Source organism: Lissotriton helveticus, chromosome 10, assembly GCF_964261635.1.
Source record: "Lissotriton helveticus chromosome 10, aLisHel1.1, whole genome shotgun sequence".
Classification (NCBI taxonomy): Eukaryota; Metazoa; Chordata; class Amphibia; order Caudata; family Salamandridae; genus Lissotriton; species Lissotriton helveticus.
The window spans coordinates 37504356-37517124 of record NC_136071.1 but is presented as its reverse complement, the minus strand read 5'-3'; the positions used below and the strand labels follow the sequence as shown (position 1 = coordinate 37517124).

Below are 12769 nucleotides of genomic sequence, written 5' to 3'. Positions count from 1 at the left end.
TTGATGGCGCACTGGAGAGATGCATTCTTGGAGTCATTAAGCATCCCTGGCCCACACAAGTCCTTTACCTTACTCTGATTCCTGCTGTGCAACACTTTCAGCAGCACAGAGTGGACTGGAGTCCAGATCACTGAATGTCTAGAAAGCAGGTTAAGAGAATGAAGAGCTGTGCTGGGACGTGATGGGGTGAGGAAGGTAGCTTCATTATGTCAAGTAGGACACATTAAGGAACTACTATACAAGATGAAGATTATCTGAGAGAAGTGCAAGCAGGGGAGCGCAGTATGGATGGTCCAGATAAAACACTGGCTGCTCACACTCGGTCAGTTAGGCCAAAATTCCTAGGTTCCAGTCTGTCTACACCTACACTCTCAGCTTGCAATGCTACACCTCAGTGTCACACATCAACCCTTCCACTGCATGTATAAGGAGTGTCCCTGAGGTGTGGCATTCAGGGTTGAGCTATGCCAAAGCAGAGGTGTGAGGCACGGCACACTAAGTGAGGAACCCGTTCCCAAGAATTTACCTTCCATTACCTTGCCTCTCCGGCTCACTTAGGTGTATTCACCAGAGCCGTCCATTACCTTGCCTCTCCGGCTCACTTAGGTGTATTCACCAGAGCAGCCTGGTGTCCTAGAAGGCACAATGTCGGTGTCTCAGAATGAGACTTTAGCAGGCGGCTGAGAGTTCCTCACACACACACACTGTACAACACCATAATTTTCACTTCATCATCATTCCATAGCAGTCGTATTGAGGACAGGGAAATTGTTCAAGCCAGACTACCTACTACTGGCCATCTCTGTGCCACAGCCTTTACATAACTATAGAAACTAGTCACCTTATTTAAGGTGATGGCCAAATGTAACTGATCTAATTCGTTGGAATGTGTTTACAAGGAAAATACCAATGACAAGCTGCATTCTTATACTTTCATGTAGGCTGCTTTGATGGCTGAGGAGCTCAAAAAGGAGCAAGACACAAGTGCCCATCTTGAGAGGATGAAGAAGAACCTGGAGCAGACCGTGAAGGACCTGCAGCATCGCCTGGATGAGGCTGAGCAGCTTGCGATGAAGGGAGGGAAGAAGCAGCTCCAAAAACTGGAGAGCAGAGTGAGTTACAGTCCAGAGCTCATATTGTCAGGGTTTGGAGACAGGGGTGAGTGACGGAATTATATATTTGTATCAAATCCCCACTCAGGTTCATGAACTCGAGAACGAACTGGAAGCAGAACAGAAACGAGGAGTAGAGGCCATTAAGGGTGTACGGAAGTACGAGAGAAGAGTTAAGGAACTAACATACCAGGTATGTGTCTAATTTCATCTACAAGACAATAAGTCAATAAAAAAGCACAAGCAGAACCATATCTACTGATTACCTTTTAACTCTAACACATCTGACAATGGGAATACAAAGAGAATATAACTGTTATAAGATCATTGAATATAAACAGAGAACTATCAAAGTATCAATCAGTCACAATAGATGGGTTTTACAGTTGACGCTGCCCTCACATTCATCTGACATATTAAAACGTTAGCTACAGCAGTGCATTTTCAGCAGCATATGCTGAAGAAAGCAAGGCACTCAATTCCATCCGAGTTTCTAAGGACAGAGAAGCCAGCCCTTGTCATATCCAGAGTAGTCGGTGGAAATGCCAAACTAGCTGGTATTCCCCAATCATACATGGCCCAATCAAAGCTATCTCACACACAATAGCCATGGTAGTAAGATTGATACATAATGCAAAAACACTTTCTCGCATCATTCCCAGCTCTATGATCACACTGGCTAACTATACAAACAAGGATATGCTTCAAGTTTAGAATCCTTGTCCATACAGACATGCACAATAAAAGTATACCTTGTCCTCAAGAGCTACTGACCACATTAAGAAGGTCTAAAAGCTGGTCCTCGTTTGGTTGCGATGGGTTTTTCCCCGGATGGCCTATGCAAGCGTGGGATGAGTGCTACGTTTCTTCACATTATTTGGGAGTGTCCGAGGGTGGCTGCCTATTGGACTGAGGTGCTTGCGGTGATGGCTGATGTGACTGGAATTGCCCTGGTGCCGGAGGCCCGGAGATGCTTGTTGAACGTGTGGGAACCTACCGACTATTCGGTGGCCCAAACCAGATGGGCGACCCTGGGGTATATGGTTGCGAAGCGGGACATAGCGCAACTTTGGGGCTCGCACAGGCCCCCCACTGTCTCTGTGTGGGAAGAAAACATGGACTGGTCTATGTTCCGCGAAAAGACTGTCTACACAGCCAGGGGCAGACCTAGGGCATGGACGAAGATCTGGTGTCAGTGGAACGCCTATCGCGGAGATATTTGTGCCCCTCCCCTGGTGGAGGCCCCTGAGGTTCCCTTATCACCCTAGGTTGGCGTTCCTGAAATTTCGTATACTGTCCTTTGGCTTGATTGACCTCCCCGCTGTCCCCCCGCCTTGACTTATCCTACTGATTGTGACTTTGTAATCCTGATTAGTGGGTTCCCCCCCCCTCCAGGGCTGACTCTCTGTGTATTACTCCTTCGCCTTGTTTTTGATGTTTGTTGCTTTTGGTGTGATTTAAAATAAGAAAATTGTCTTATCCTGTTCCATATTGTGGGCGACATTTTGTATCCGGTTTGTGCCTGACCGCCGGAGTGGCGATCACTGTTTTATACCACATTATGCTCCGATCTTAGCGGCCAGCCCGTGCGGTTGTAGGCCCATTTCTGTACACATGATTTTGTTGCTCAATAAAAGTTTTTAACCAAAAAAAAAGAAGGTCTAAAAGACTGAGAAGCAATAACTCTGCTGCCCAAATTTAAATATTCTGTAGCAAGACACGCCATCTCAGGGGCGCAGTTGCTGCATTGCAGTCTATAAGCATTGGCCGCAGAAATCTCAGACCTTACCTAGTATCTGTTAAAACAATTTGTAACCCAAAATTAACCCTACCCAAATGACGTATTCCTCTCGAAAGGCTCAATTGACATGGTTGTCTACCCGCTCATCTGTATAATTATTCTTCGAAGAAGCTTTCACCCTAATTATCCACTGTTAGATCCCATTCAGGGGAGGAGCACAGGGCAGACTACTGGCCCTCAACAGTGGGAGCTGAGGTAATTTGCCACTGGTGTCCTGGGGTCCGACTGTTGCTCTGCAAGATGGGCCAATCAAACCCTTTCAGCACTTGACTCTCAGGGTAGCGACTGGAAACCGTCACAGGCTTCTCATGGAGGTTGCGTGGAGCACAAGAGTTCAGACCAATAGTCACAATAATTTAATATCCAGCCAGTAATTATTTTTAATGAAAAAGATAGTACTTTAATATTACATGAATACATAATACTACATTGTTAAATGGTTACGGCATACAGGGTTATACTAAGCTGTCTTTTAACAGTGAGGTGCTACACTCGCCTCAGCCATACGGGTAATCATTCACCCTCCCATTATGGTCAAAATCCCATTAATATCATCCTTAACCCCGTATGGGCTCAGGCAAGATAGCTCAAAAGGTCTTGTCATGATACAGCTCACTCGTGAACTGGGCTGCAAGCCTGAGTGCCCCCTTACTGCACAAGTCACTGCTGTGTCATCTCTTAGGTAGTCAGTTTCCTCTGGGGCTGCCAACATTGGGACTATGCTGGGCTTCTCCTCCAGAACATTCTCTCCTCCTGCAGGGTCAGGCACACTCCTTCCCTCTCTCAATAGGCAGGCAGACTTATAGGCTCTTTATGCAGACCCTAACCAAATTGTTGACTTCACTGGATATCCTTTCATCTCTGGTAGACTGACAGACACCAGTTCTGGTTGCACAGCAGTTCTTCAAGTACTTTGTGGAGCATGCCCTTATTTGCTCAAGAAGTACTTGGGACTAGAACAAAGTGGGGCGGTTAGGATCCAACTTTTATAAATATTTTCCAGACAAGGGATGTGGATGCAGAGTCTGAGGTTTCAAATGTAGCTGGGGTTGGATATCTTTCAAAAGACAATTTCAGGCTGCTGTCTAGACGAAGCCTTTGTGCAAAGTGATATCTCTAACAGAAGTAGCAATGGGGCTGTCTACAAGCAGGAATTGCCACAACATGAACACAATGAAGTATGTGTTCTCTGCAGCTGGCTGTCACCAGCCTTCCTCAAGTAGTAATCAGAGACAGGCAAAAGAATAGGCCCTGTCTGGAAACTTCCTGAACTTGAACAGAAACTGCAGTTTCACCCATCAGCAGTGCCATTTTCCGAACGGTCTTGCTAAAAACAAACCTAACCAACAGTCCTTTGCTAACAAGACCTCATTAGAATTCCTAAACAAAGCCCTGTCCCCATCCTCCTCGCTCCAGTGTCTTAGTATCCTCCCTCCAGCCACATCAGTGCAGGCAATACACTTGCTTTGTATGGGGGAAGCTGTCCTCATCTTCAACCTTATGCCATGCTAAACAATGGAAATCTAGAATGGCTCCCACCGGCTTCAATACTCAGACTCTCACAATGCATAGAGTCCTACTACCTCACACTATACAAACACAAACACACACTGGACATACACATGGGATATAGGCATAAGCTTCAGGATTTTACACCATAGCAAAATTGTACATGATTGGGGTTAGACTGCTCTCATGAAGATGCGTGAAAAATGTCTGGTCACCTTAAGGAATCAAGACATGTTATGCCACATCCACCCCTTAAATTGATATTGCAGATTATGCACAGTAGTCCACTTCCTACTTTGAGGGCACAGATGTGGTGTGTGTGTGTTTGAGGATGGGTCCTGAACTTCACACTGTCAGGGGCAGGTCTAAGCTTCTATGCACACACTACACTAGTGTGACGCCAGGGCCAAAGTAAAAGTCAAGATACCAGTTTCACTTGCAGCCAAGCACTCAGAACAGGGGCATATGCCCGTTCACCATGCAGGGGATTCCTGTTCCAACATCCATGAATACATTCCTGAGTCATAAATAATCTATTATCCTCCCTACCTTATTTCAGTGACCCTTGTTCACTCATACTAATGGGTATATGTAGAGTGTCTTTATATCATTTTTGTTCTTGATTGCCCTATAAAAAATGCTGAATTCAAACATCACATTGCTCTTGTTACTCTGTGTTTTCCACTAGTCTGAGGAAGATAAGACAAGCATTGGAAATGCAATAGGTCTCGCAGCATTAGAGTTTGTGCTTTTAGAATTGTTTATGGGTTTTTTTTTTTAAATCTTTAGCATTTTTGTTTCCTGTAGGCAATGCTAAAGAATTACAAAGAAAAAAAGCCATAAACAAATCTAAAAGCTCTAACTCAAATGCTCCGAGACCTATTGCATGCACCCATTCAGTTGTTGGCCTCTCAGCTGAGTCTGCCAACTAGACAACAGAGTGGAGGTGGGGCGGTTAACTAATGAGGCAGTAAAAAAAAATGCGTTCTGAATTAGTGAGACCGTGGCAGAAGTGCAGGCTACCTGACTCTGAACTATCCCACAAAGTGGGTCATCACACTGCCCTCCAAAAACTAACAAAGGGAGCTAAGCATGAATGCCGAGAGGCGAGTGAGATACTAGCGCTGCCTGCTCTGTAAGCATTAGAAACAAAAGTGCGTGGCAGAAGTACAGGCTACCGGACTCTTCGGACGCACCCATTCAGTTGTTGGCCTCTCAGCTGAGTCTGCCAACTAGACAAAAAATCTCAATTTACTAAACTACCCATAAAACGGTAATGGGATCCATGCCTCGTGCGGCGGGGATTATTCAAGCAGAGTCCCGCTCGCGGGCAGATGTCAGAGGGGGCGGGGGTGGGATGCGCGCGCTCTGGATGAAGTCGGCCGAGCTCTTCCTGAGCCCTCGGGTCCCGCTCGTGCAATCAGGACATGCCGTGGATCACATAACATGAGCAAGACCAGCAAGTAGCACAAATTGATGCGGAGACCACAAGACGCAGCCGAGGGCCTGAGTGCATTTCTTCTTACGGCATCTTTCAAATTTGACCATACAAACTAGAACTCTTTTTATACACAACATTCTATTTCCCAGGTACACTAAAACGATAATGGTTGTTATGTAGTTAGTTATTAAAATTGTACATGATACAATAAAATATTATGATCGGTGTATTTTAAACTGCTTTATAATCTGTTGAGTTTCAACAAATTGTAATTTTAAAACCAGTTTCAGTTATAGCTAACAACATGTACGTCCCAGCGTTAACAGTTACCACGGCATACTTAAGTCTGTCTCCTCTGTCTATTCGCCCTGTGGGTGTTCGTATCATAGCCTGAATAAACGCAATTTATTTTATTGGATAAACACATCTGTCCATTCATTTGAACAATTTCCTCTTGCCAGTTGTTGTGCTTGGTAGAAGGTAAAACCTTTCAAGTTCAATTTGAACAAAACGACGTTATTTGTGATTGTTTAACGATAGTTACAGCTAGGCGGAAGTTTATCTTTAGGGACCCCAGAAGGAACGAAAAGCAAAGCTGTGCTTACCTAAACTTGTAGTGCATTCTTCTGCTCGTCTTCCCGCCGAGTCTTCTTATGTGGACTACAAGTCCCAGCAACCATTTCAATTAGTGGCACTTGTGGTGAGGGAGCACTTGGTTGACCGACAACAGTGCGGAGACAGATTAGTGCCAATAGTGTCTCTTTGTACTTGGTATACTTTAAGGACAGACGTCGTGGAAACAGGCCACAATTAGGTGAGCGGACAGTGAATTATTGCTTGTCCGTTATGAGAGGCTTCTGTCCATCTTAGAAACTACAGTTCCTGTGAGGCTCTACGGGGTAACTAAATGAATACGTAGTGATGCACACGCGCAATGTGGATGCTGCGCAAGCGCGGTACGTAGAGGGGTGGTATTGCGCACGCGCATCAGTACGAACCCGGGTAGGATCTTGTAATGTAAGATGGTGGCCGTAAGGCGCTGAATACCCCGTACAGAGGCAGTCCAAGCTGTGACCTGGGGCAGTGCATCCAACAGGAGCCACGATACTGACGGACAGGTGCGGGAATTCTTCACCATAGTCATGGACTGCCTATGCTTATTCTCCATTGCCTGATGTGGAGAGTAAGGTGGGAGAGTTACTAGGGAGGGGCGCGGGGGTGGATGTACTTTAGGGAGGGGCCGATGAGGAGGGGCTCAATTGGGGACATTAGTGAAGAGAGATTATGGGCTGGCCTGGTAGAACCTCTCCAGTCTTTGGCGGAGAGGGACAGTCCTGTGGGAAGGATCATAATGGCATATTTCTCTCAGGGAGGGGGTGTGGAATAAAGAGGGGGTGCTCATGTGGTTTGGCAGTACAGGGGAGTAGTAGTCTGTGTCATCTGTAGCACTGATGTGTCCTACAAAGCAAGAAACCTCAGCTTGGAAGGCCCATGTATAACTGTCATTCCTCTTCCTGAGCGTGACGCTACAAGCTGCACAAAGTCTGTGATTTGGGGACTTCCCTTTAATATTACATTGGGATTTTTTGGTCTTAGTTACTAAACCACTCCAGGACATGTCAGATTCAGTGTTTAGAGCTGTCTAGATTATTACAGTTAAGGTTATTTCTCCTCCCACATGTACTTGAAACGTTCTGTTGAATCGTGAGGCCCGTATATGGTTTTGCGATATTGTCGAGTTTAATTGTCACCACTTACTGTAACGCAATGTTTGGAATTTCGAGTGCGCATCAGAGTGTCGCTTCAGTGGAGTGCAGATACTTTACTGACTGACCGCTGTCGGATGCAGCAATGTTTATAATTGTAACCATAAAGCATGCGCTTTGTTTAACATCTCTGTACACTCTGGGAGCAGAAAGAAACGCACCTTGTGATGGGAAAGTGGCAAGTGTGTTAGATTTAGCGGTTTGGTGTAAGTAGCAATGTGGTGGGTATGAACGAGGGCTCTGGCAGTGTGTTGTGTGTTCCATTGAGTTTCTGAACGAAGACTCTTCCAATGACTGGAGTTAAAACAAGGGAGAGAGTGGGGTGACAAGGGAAGAGTGAGGCGAGTGATGGAATGGGGTTACAAGTAGAAAGACATTGGCGAGGAGAGGCAGGAGAGAAAGAAAACAAGACGGACGGACGGAAGAGAGGGGAGGGGGGAGGAGAAATGCGACACGGAGGAAAGGGGAGGGGGCGGAGCGGGTTAAATTATACAAACCAAAAACAAGCCTTTCACCGTAACACGGCGGGCAGGGGAGGGGGCGGGCAGGGGAGGGGGCGGAGAGGGGAGAGGTGCGACACGAAAGAAAAGCCTTGAGTTAAGCCCAAAGGATAACAAGGGAGAGAGTGGGGTGACAAGGGAAGAGTGAGGCGAGTGATGGAATGGGGTTACAAGTAGAAAGACATTGGCGAGGAGAGGCAGGAGAGAAAGAAAACAAGACGGACGGACGGAAGAGAGGGGAGGGGGAGGAGAAATGCGACACGGAGGAAAGGGGAGGGGGCGGAGCGGGTTAAATTATACAAACCAAAAACAAGCCTTTCACCGTAACACGGCGGGCAGGGGAGGGGGCGGGCAGGGGAGGGGGCGGAGAGGGGAGAGGTGCGACACGGCAGGATGTGACCGTTGCGGCGGTGTTACGCGGAAGGAAGTTAGACGGCGTTAGACGGAAGGAAGAGAGGGGAGGGGGAGGAGAAATGCGACACGGCGGGAGGGGGCGGAGCGGGTAAACAAAGACGGACGTGCACGCGCACGCGCTTTTAAGGTCAATGCGCATGCGCATAAGCTCAATGCGCATGCGCATTGACCTTAAAAGTCACGGGCACTGCAAGGAATCGCCACGATTCCTTGCAGTGTAGATAAAGAGTGGATAAGCCGCAATAGTCTCGCTTGCTCGATGCGCATGCGCATCGACAGGCGAGACCTAAAAAACGTCTTGAGACTTCAGGACCTAGCAGACAAACTGCAGTTGAAGGTCAAAGCCTACAAGAGGCAGGCAGAGGAATCCGTAAGTTTTATTTATGTTTTTTTAAAAGCATATTTCTTTTGTGAGTAAAAAAGAGTTTGTGGAGTAAATGGTGAAAGTATGCAACCAAAGTACAAATTTCACATGGGACGAAATTTTCTTGTGAAACATTATTCTACTCAGAATCCCACTTCATCTTTAAAATATGTCATCTTTACCATTAAAAAATAGGACATTATTTTCATATGATGGAACTGTTTAATGAAGCAATACTCAAATAACTTTAGAAACATGACAAACGACAGTGCACATTTTGTATTAGTATTGCTCAGTTAAGAAAAATGACCAGGCAAAAAGGAACAGTGTGCAGAAGCCCTAAAATGGTGATGATTTTCACCCCTCTTATGTGGAGATGCTATCTGGGTGATAGGCTTTTTAGGTGTCTTTTCAAATTTGTAGAAAATTTTCTCTGGCAGTAGCAGCGGGTTTTGGTACTTTTTCTGGAATAATTTGTCAAATAACAACGACAGGTGATTAGGAAATTACCACTGATAGTAATGCATTTACTGCTTCGTGATTTTTATCAGCAACGCGTTAATTATTGTACTGCGCCAAGCAGTCCGCTATACAGGCGAATATATTTGTTGTAAAACGTCCATAACTCTGCAGCAGTTATTGGCTGTGCATGCCATAATGACTAAGATGAATGGGACGTACAATTTTAAATTCAAACCAATCATGTGAAATATGAAATTGGATACCATGTACTTCTGATTTTGATCATCAAACTGACTATATATAGAGAACAAATAAAGTTGTTTGGACACTATATTTAAGACAAACAATTCTGTGTTGTTTTTTGACATTTAGGAGGAACAAGTCAATTCACATCTGACCCGATTCAGGAAGGTGCAACATGAGCTTGAAGAAGCTGAAGAAAGAGCGGATATTGCTGAATCCCAAGTGAATAAATTGAGGACCAAAAGTCGTGATGTTGGAAGCAAGGTGAAATAAATCAAGCAGATATAATATTTGAGTCACCTCATTTGGTGAAGCAATAATGCATTTTCCCCCAAAAGCATCTGCTTGTAACTAAACGTAATAGCTTTAGGCTAGCTTCTGTTACCCAAAGTCTCACTTTACAGTCTCACAAGAGGGTTTCATTAAGTTTACAAGGGGAACCGCCACGATAGAGTGTGACTAATGAGATTCATCAACTGTGCAGAGAGTAAAAAGTCTTTCAGCCACCAGAGTTTCCAAGAGTAGTACAGTCTGTTCCCTATCCTTACCCAATGGTACAATGAGTGCATGCGCAAATCCCTCAAGTATAACTGCCAGGCTACTAAAAACTTTTCTTTGGAGCAGCCCCCTCCTTGTAAAGTTTGCTTCCTGTTGACCGAAATTGTGTGAAGGACCTGTTCCAATTTTACAAAGGACTAAAAACGAATCTGTTTATAATCTATCTCGACTAATCAACTAACTCTATGCCAAGTTTCCTCCGTTTACCTCTCAGATACTTCCCCTCTTATCCTCTCCCCACCTTAACTTCTGGTCACAAGAGATTCTTATTTTACGACAGACACATTTATTTCCTCAGTATCTTCTTTGTTCTACTCCCACCATCTCGTTACTTGACTTACATTCCCCCAATCCTCTCATGTCCATTTTCACTTTTTCCTTGTATACTTATCCTCTCTTTTTCCACACACTAGTTCCTGTGCAGCATCTCATCTCTTCTTTAGCAAAAACCATCACATTGTTTTTACTTCAACAATCATCCTCTAATCTCTTGTCTTGAAAGAAAGTTATTTGTGATATTTATAGCTGTTAACTAAAGTTACCTCGTGTTTAATTGAAGGGGTTGCCTACTGTCTCTAAATGTGTTTGGCACTGACAAACTGTGTTGGTAGAGTGACACGCCATAACAACAAAACAAGAAATAAGAAATAAATCAAGAAATAATGACCATTTTGCTCTACTGACATGATGAAAATACAATCCATGCACAATATCGCACTATCACTATGCTAAGGGTTCGCTTCGAGGAACAATCGGTACGATTTTTAACAGCTCTTTGTTTATACTTTGCAAAGTCATTTTCGGATTTTTGTACAAGAGTAAGGTGATGGTGATGGTGATGGTGGCACCTTACTCTTTGTATTTCAACAAACTCTTTCTTTTCTTTAGAAGGCTGAAAGCGAAGAATGAACAAGAATCTTGTCAACAGGGAAGAAACCGAAATTTGCAAAATGTGAACTGAAGGATTCCCTGGCACAGTTTGCCTCTTATAAGCAATAAAAAATATTTGTATACATTTTTCATCTCATATTTCTCTGTTATCCTCACAGTAAGCACACACAATTAATTTTTGCCAGCAAAGTTCTCCTCATTGAGAAATGATAAAAGGAGTATGCGTGGGTGATGGGGTGGGTTTATTTACACCTGAAATTATGAAAAAACTTAAGAATTCTAATGGTAATGACTGTCTTCAGAGATAAGGTTGAATCTAGTTAGCAATCTCGGCAGTCATATGAGAACCCTGGGTGTAAACATGAAGCCCATTTTAGAGCTTAATGTGTATCTTTCATCTGCCTCTAATGGATGGAGTGTTCACCTTCCTCACAGAAAATACTGGCCATTTGTTTAGTTTTTGAAATTCAGAAATAGCTGGTACCTGAACTATTTAAACAAAAGATGGCAAGTGTGCATCCATTTACTTGAACTGTTATTCAGGTTTCACTTAAGTGACTAGAATATATTTTAAATAGTTTCTAATTTCATTTGTTATTTTAGTTATATACCAAAAAGAGGAAAAAATACCGTCTTAGGCTGCTTTTCCAAATTTATTTACCGAGCTTGACATGAAAATACTGGTCATGCCGAAAATATATTGGTCACTAGACCAGAAAAAAATGCCTTAACTGATGGAAAAATTTAAACAACAAATTTACTCTATAAGGAAAAAAACTTATTTCAACCTGAGACATTGCTAATCGATAGCGATTTATTCAACAAATTCAAATGATTATTTTTCAAACAATTTTCATTTCATATACAAATACTACACCATTATTCAAGACTCATTCACCTTATCAGACATGTCACAATCATTCAACATCAGACATACATATGAACACAAAACTGATACATAAGGATTTTGGAGAATTACCGGGGAGGAAAAAAACAACTTATAGTGGTGGGAGGGGGGAAAAAAGTGAGAGGAAGAAAAAGAAACAAAGGTTGCTCAAACAGTAAACATCTGTGATATACTTTATATATATATATACACTTGGAAATAAATCTCAATCGACTTGATTGGTGGAACACACTGTATATACATAAATTAAAGCACTGGGTTTCTCAATTCTTAAATGTAATGTGAGCAACACTATGTACAAAGGCCTACGCGTTTCGAGTCCCAATCAGGGGTTGGGAGGGGGACTCTCATCAGGGCCAAAGAAGTATCTGGAAAAAAGAGAGAAATATCTCTATGTAAAAACTTCATTCAAGACCTTTTAAGGAACTAAAGAGTAAACGACCATTCCCTCAAACAGCTTACCCCACTGGTCTCCAAGGCCACTTGAAGGGTGTAGAGGTATGTATAATATTGAGGCGCAACCAAGGGCGCTCTACCTTTGGATTGGCGTGGTCTCACTGGAAGGCAAGGGGATTTAAACATTACCTTCCATTCCTCTCATAAACACGGCGTGCACATAAAGGGAGGTTTTAGACTGGCTCTTACCTCACTGTGTCCAAGCGGACCCACAAATGCGAAAAAAGATGTTTTCACTGCTCTGTAGGAAAGTTCAAGCAGGCGGCATCAAGTGCCCTTGTAGACTCCTGTATATCGGCAAAACCAATCAAGAGGCTCGCCAAAGAATTTCCCAACATAAATCCA

General features: G+C 43.8%; 1 pseudogene across 1 annotated transcript in view; it reads left to right on the top strand.

The window, feature by feature from the left end:
- LOC144785843 (myosin-4-like) overlaps positions 1-9885 on the top strand; it is a 34803-nt pseudogene extending 24918 nt beyond the window's left edge. The window contains exons 35-38 of the transcript XR_013602046.1: positions 942-1112; positions 1201-1337; positions 8823-8913; positions 9742-9885. The product of XR_013602046.1 is annotated as a myosin-4-like (transcript). The remainder of the gene's footprint in view (positions 1-941; positions 1113-1200; positions 1338-8822; positions 8914-9741) is intronic.
- Positions 9886-12769: the final 2884 nt, after the last annotated feature.